Below are 7,234 nucleotides of genomic sequence, written 5' to 3'. Positions count from 1 at the left end.
CTTTAGACGAAACAGCTCTTCCCACTCTGAAAGATTTTAAGACCTTGATGAAAAGTCCAGCACCATCACCGCCGCCACCACCACTACTACTACCAGTGACCAAGACAGAAAAATGAGAAGAAGAAGAGGAAGGGTTTCAAACTCCACCAGAAAAAGTACGCAAGTTAACAACACCACCTACCTCCAGAATTGGATGGATTAAAAAGATGATGACAACCCCTTCTTCATCAGAAGAGAAAAAGAAGGTGAAGACAGAAGTGAAACAAGAAAAAATATCCCCTGTTCAGACATTCTCCTCCTCGACACCTGTTGCCGGTCGCACACGCAAAGCATTACAATCCAAGAAAATACCCCTAGAGAAAAAGAGTAGCATCTTCCAAGAGTGGGTGCCTTATTAACACAAAAAATGGAAAAAGTCTTAGCCAGCATTTACTACGATCCCTCCCATCCTGCAGGTTACGCAAATTTGCCTGGGTCGTGCCCTTGACTTCCAAATCGAGCAACGAGTTAGTGCGAGCCCTGCAGCGAGTGTTGAAACAAAGCGGTCGTCACCCTCTTCGATGGCAAACGGACAAAGGTACCGAATTTCTAAACCAAGCTTTCCAAAAAGAATTAAAGAAACGTGACATTCATTTTTTTAACACCGAGAATCCCGAAACCAAAGCCAGCATCGTGGAACGTTTTCAACGCACTTTGAAAGAACGCATGTGGAAATATTTTACGCATCACCACACTCTGAAGTACATCGACATCTTACCGCACTTGGTGCAAGCGTACAACCAATCTTACCATCGAAGCATCGGACGTGCCCCGCAAGAGGTGACTCCCAACAACGAAGTGCTGGTGTTTGAGCGCCTGTTTGGTACGTCCCCGACGAGAGCTGTCCCCAAGAAAAGGGGAGTGTTGACCATAGGAGATTGGGTGCGCATTGGCAAAACCAAACGCACTTTCGACAAAGGTTACTTACCTAACTGGACTACCGAATTGTTTCGTGTCACTGGACGAGTGCATGGCCGTGATCCTGCCGTCTATAAATTGGAAGACATGAACGGAGAAGTGCTCAAAGGAACGTTTTATTTGCCCGAGTTACAACGTGTCACCAAAAAAGAAGACGACGTGTACGACATCTAAAGCATTCTCGAATGCAGAACCCGTAAAGTGGGCAAACGACGTGTCAAAGAAGTCAAAGTACGTTGGAAAGGATATCCACCCAGTTTTGATTCTTGGATCGACGCTTCGCAAGTCATCGACTATAAAAAGAAGTGACCATCATGCCATTTTACAAAGATGCAGCTACGGCGACCACTCCTTCACCCATTTCTTCTCTGCAAGATTTGCAAAAACAACCGTTGTGGGTGTGGTGTGGAGAACGTGTGCCTAAAACGCAAATCGTCTTTTTCTGCCAAATCTTCGTGGTGTATTGTGTCATCGGGGCAGCCATTGCCAATTTGAGTTTGCAACAAGGAGACAAACAATTGTGGACCATTTTATTGAGCAGTTGCATCGGATACCTGCTTCCTAATCCCTCCCTGAAATTCACCTCGAACGGGAACAACGGGAACCTTGTGTCCAGTGCCAGTGCCAGTCACCACTCCAACAACAACTCCATTTTTGGCGGAGACACGCCTCTGACGTCCAGTAACCCCTCGGACAGCCACAGAACTCTGGAATTATGAGTCACCAAAACCAATTTTACTTAACCTTACCTAGTGACAGTTCCATGGAGGTGTTTCCCCATAACACGTTGTGCTGTTACACGGCCAAATTACCTCAGGCCATCCCATTAGATCACGAAGCCCAATGGGAAGTGGCTTTGGTAGAAATGATTCACCCGACCCAAGTCCTCAATGTCCTTCCCGGTCAAAATGTTTTTTGAGGTGGAAGTTTATGACGAACAAATGCAACAGTACTTGGATACCCATGGGAAAAATCTCGTGAAAATAAACCAGCGCCAAAAAGATCACAAGTGGACCGCCTATGTCTTGACCATTCCCGCAGGCTATTATTTTAGTGGTCAACATTTGGTCAGCACCATAACTTCCAGGTTTAATGCTGCGTTTGGGAAAGCTTTGGAGAGTGCCAGAAAAAGTGTCACCCTGGAGTACCACAAAGTAACTCGTCGCCTCCTGATGAAATTTCCTGAAAGTAAAATCGTGGGTTTCATATTTTGTCATGAATTGTTTGCCATGTTGGGCGGGGACATAGAACTGAGGAAGAAAGCAGAACAACAAAAAGTCGAATCAGCAGTTATTTACGACAACGAGAATTTTGCCATGTATTTTCGTACCCCGGATGAATTGAATCAAGGACTGAATTTGATGTTTGTGTACTCCGATGTGGTGGAGTACAACGTGGTGGGACACACCTCCGTACCATTACTGCGTGTCATTCCTTTCAAAGTGGATTCTGTCACGTCCGCTGACGAGGAAGGTGGAAACACTTATCACGTCCACCGCGAATTTGTACATCCTCACTATTTGCCGGTCAGCAAGTCTTATTTGGACACGGTCAACATTGCTATAAAAGGAAATCTGGGACAAAATATTCCATTCACCAAAGGGAAAGTCACGGTGAAACTCCATTTTCGAAAACGGTTCTCTCACGATTCGTAAGTCATGTATCCAGTGTACCGAGGGGTTGCTCGACAGCGAGGACACGGTTTAGGAGACATGTTAAAATCAGCCTTTCGTTCGGTGGCCACCGTGTTGAAACCGATGGTGACACGCGAATTGCACGCCTTGAAAGATGCGGCACTGACACACGGTAAAGAATTTCTCCAAAATGTCATCACCGACAAACAAAACCCTAAAGAAGCTTTCTTGAGGGCAGGCAAAAATGTCTTGCTGCAAACGGGTAAAGACCTTTTGGGCCAACGAGAAACACCTATAAATGCTCTGCTCGCTACCGAGTCAGGCATTCAGCGAGGACAAGGCAGAAAGAGACGACCAAGAAAACACCCTTTCACCAGACTTCACACTTCTAAAGCTAGAAAGGCAAAGAAAAGAAGAACCGTTCGAGACTTAGACGTTTTCGATTATTGAAAAAAAACAGAAAAAAATGATGCACCGAGAGTCTTGCGCTTGTTCCAAGTCGGAACTAGATCTGTTTGCTATGCCACCCACCATGATGACCATGCAAGAATCCCAATGGGTGGAATTTCATCCCGTCTCCTCTTTGACGGACTCCGCTCCCATCGAGTTTGAAATCAAAGGACAGCCCGAAGATTACATCGATCTGAATAGCAGTTACCTGTACTTGAAAGTGAAAGTGATCGAACCACCCAACACTAACCTAGACGCTGATGAGGTAGTAGCTCCCGTGAATAATTTCATGCATTCCTTGTTCAGCGAAGTGGACTTGTACTTGAATAACAAACTGGTCAGCAGCAGCATGGATACTTACCCTTATCGAGCCTACCTGGAAAATCTCTTGACGTACGGAAAAGAAGCCAAGAACACTCATCTGGATGCTTGCGTGGTATGGAAACCTGACAAAGCGACTAAGTTCGACAGCATTACAGTTGCTGGGGATGTTCAAAATCTATCGGGATTTGTAGAACGACGAATGAAAATTGCACTAAGTCGCACTTTAGAACTGATGGATCGCTTGCATCTAGACATGTGGTTACAAGAGAAGTATTTCCTGAACGGTGTGGATATCCGCCTGAGACTGAACCGTAGCAGTGCCTCTTTCCATTTGATGGCTGCTGATGATGCCACTTACAAAACTATCATTCAAGAAGCCAGACTCTACGTGCGTCGTGTGGAAGTGTTGCCTAAAGTAGGAAACGACATCAGTCAGACGCTGAGCAGAACGACCGCCAAGTATCCCATACGACGTGTGGAAGTGAAAACGTTCACTATTCCTGCTGGACAGCGATCCATGATCGAAGATCATCTCTTCCAAGGGCAGTTACCCAAACGTTTGATCGTTGGTATCGTCAAGAATTCAGCCTTTAACGGAACCTACCACGAAAACCCTTTCAACTTTCATCACTACAACGTGTCCAAAATCGAAGTCAGTCGCGACGGCAAGACCTTGTGTACCCGACCTTTTGAACCTAACTTTGGTGTCGCAAAGAATTATTTGAGGTCGTACTTGTCCCTGTACGAAGCCACGGGACAGTTAGGAACCAACACCAGTCCGGGCATTACGTACGAGGATTATTTAGGAGGCTATGCTTTGTGATCGTTTGATTTTACTCCAGACCAAGGCAGCGACGAGGGACATTTCCACCCTAAAAAATCCGGCCAGATTCGTGTGGAACTTCAGTTTACTACTCCTCTACCTGACACAGCGAACGTCCTCCTTTATGCAGAATTTGACAATCCCTTAGAAATCAACAGTTTAAGAGATGTCATTCTAGATTGTTAGAAGCTATGGAAGACTGTTATCCCTCTTTACCTAGTGAAGAAACTTTGAACATGAAATGTGAGGAGACCATGGAAGAAGAAGAAGAAGAAGAAGAAGAAGAAGAAGAAGAAGATTCCCAAGACGAAGAAGTTATCATGATGAAGTCAAGATGGCCAGAACAAGAAGCCCATTTAGTCTCCTGTTTTGCTACATTCCTGACAGATGTGATGAAAGAATTGATCAAGGAAGAGTGCTATGGATGTCACAACGATCATCCCAGTCAAATGCAACACGACAAATGTCTGATGTTGAGCCAAGAAGAAAAATTGGACGAATATCTGGACAAAGCTTGGGGTGTCATCGAGATAGAATTCGTGTTGAACGAGTGGTATAAAGGCTTGGATAAACATTCTTCTCCTCCATTAACGTCTCTGGAGCGCCGTCGCATCGAATCTCTCTTTGACCAGAATAAGAAGTCGGAGCTAAACGCCTTTTACTTGTCAGACATTTTCAAGCAAAAGGTCAGGATCGAATTGATGACTTATCATTACCTGTGAAGAAAAAAACCCACACAAATCAATGGATACCTGTGAACTTTATTATCTTTTCGTACACGGCTTCTTGGAATCCTGTCGTCTGTGCTAAAGATGAACTCCCTCATCGCAAACCTCAAGGCCATCAAGCTTATGTCATCAACACGGACGACAGTCATCTCCCAGGAACCCACTGGGTAGCCGTCTACTTTCCTCAAGAAGGATGTGTGGAATATTTCGATTCTTATGGATTGCCCCCTCTGGAAGACGATATCATTGACTTTATGAGAAGAAATGCCCAGACCACCCGATTCAATAGTGTGAAATTACAAGGCACAGATTCCTTGGTGTGTGGACAATATTGCGTGTATTTTCTGCATCATCGCAGCCTGGGCTATTCCTTAGAACATTTAGTAACTCATTTTGATCCTCGTTCTTCTTCTAGAAACGATGTGAAAGTAGATTAATGGTTCTGTGACCATTATGCTTATCTTTTGTCTCAAGCTAGGAAACGTAGTGTTCATCAATGGCCTAATGACTTCCAACAGTGGAAATCACAATTTAATTCACAACGTTGTCAGCCCTGTTGAAAATAATGTGTGAATTGAAAAAAAATGTTTGGTATTTGAAAAAATGTTTGATGTTATATTGTTGAATTATGGTTAAAAATGTTAGAGTTGTTTGTTAGTGTTAAGTGATTTTGAATATAAAAAAAAGTTGTGTTTTTGAAAAAAATGCCTTTGTCTTTTGTTTGGCTATAAGAATTTTGATTCATGCGCTTTGACTTCTCTCTATCTCCTTCATGACACTCATTAAACGTTCCGGCTCGAAAACCGTGGAGGGATGTTTTCCTTCACGTCCGCGCTTTGACTTTAAGAACCGGGGTAGTTTCCAGTCAAACCATTCATTGTCGACTCATCCTCCTACGAAGATGTGCTCCAAACTAGCTAAGCTAAACGAAGCCTACGTGAATTTGCATAGGGTCAGACACAGTCTGATACCGAAAGCTGAAGAGATAGAGAATGTGAGAATGTTAAAAGTCACTGAAGACCTGATAGAAGAGCTCTTCAGAGAAGAAGTGAACAGGGAGAAAGAAGAATGGACAGAGAAGTACAGACTTCAGAGACAGCAGCAACAGCAACAACAACAACAACAGCAGCAGCAGATGCAGCAGCAACAACCTGAACCTGACAGAGGCTTTGTCGATTGTCGTATCGACACCAAAGAGTTCTTCTTCTCTTTCCGAAGAAGCAGACCTATCGTCAGAAAGTCTATCCTCAGAGGACATCGCATTCTTAGAAACTAAAAGATGGCCCTAGCTTCAACTTCACGCAAGCAAAAAAACAGCCCTTCTCAGGGCTACCCCAATCTCTAGAAAAGAAATAACAATCGATTTGCCAATGTGTGTATGTAGAGTAGTGTGAATATAAACACTGACTCTTTTCTAGTGTAAATGTATATGTTTATGTGTGTGTGTGGGTGAGTGTGTTTGTGATTGTAAGGACTGACGTACGTTGGTGTGGATAGTAGATTATGATCATGTTATTTTTGCTGTTTGAAGTGCGTGGATAGTAGATATTTGGGTTTGATTTGACTGCTTTGCGTTTGTGGATAGTATATTATTGATTTAATGAAATTTTTTTAGAATAGTGATGGGTAGTATAAAAAAGTCAGTGAGTGTTTCTTTTAAGTCCGCGCGTTGTTTGGTCATGATCTAGGTTATATCAATTTTGTTTTAGGGGGATGTTTTCCTTCATGTCCACGCTTTTAGTATAAATTAAAAAACGCTAGGCAGTCTAGCTACACTTGTTGATTGATCAAGAGAATGAACACCAGACTAGCAAAACTGCTTGAACTTCATGTACACCTGGAATATGCCAGGCGTATAGTGAATGAGCTGGCTGCAGAGGCCATCGTAGAAGAGGGAAGGATGAAAGAGGAGGAGAGAAGAAACAAAGAAGAGGAAGAAAAGGAGAGAGGAAATTTCAGAATCCCAGGGACAGAAAATTGGGATTCTGAAGCCACTTATCCCGCCTCTGCTCTCCCCCCAAAAAGAGTGAAAGGAGACTGGGAAAGAAGATGTGTGTGTTGTGCCAGGCCTGGAAGGTGTCATCATTAACCAGGTGTCATGGAGTTCAAAAAAACAAACAGCCCTTTTCAGGGCTACCCAATACTCTAGAAAAGAAATAGTAATCGATTTGCCAATGTGTATATGTAGAGTAGTGTGAATATAAACACTTAGTTAGTTAGTTGGATTATAGTGGTTTTCGTTCTTTTGAACATGTACCACTTGTTTATTCACGCACTGCGTGATTTTTAATTACTCCTGGGGGAAGGAAAAGGAGCCT

The sequence above is a fragment of the Sinohyriopsis cumingii genome, chromosome 8, assembly GCF_028554795.1.
Source record: "Sinohyriopsis cumingii isolate HCF-2022 chromosome 8, ASM2855479v2, whole genome shotgun sequence".
Lineage (NCBI taxonomy): Eukaryota > Metazoa > Mollusca > Bivalvia > Unionida > Unionidae > Sinohyriopsis > Sinohyriopsis cumingii.
The sequence above is the reverse complement of the archived record's forward strand: the minus strand, read 5'-3'. Positions refer to the sequence as shown.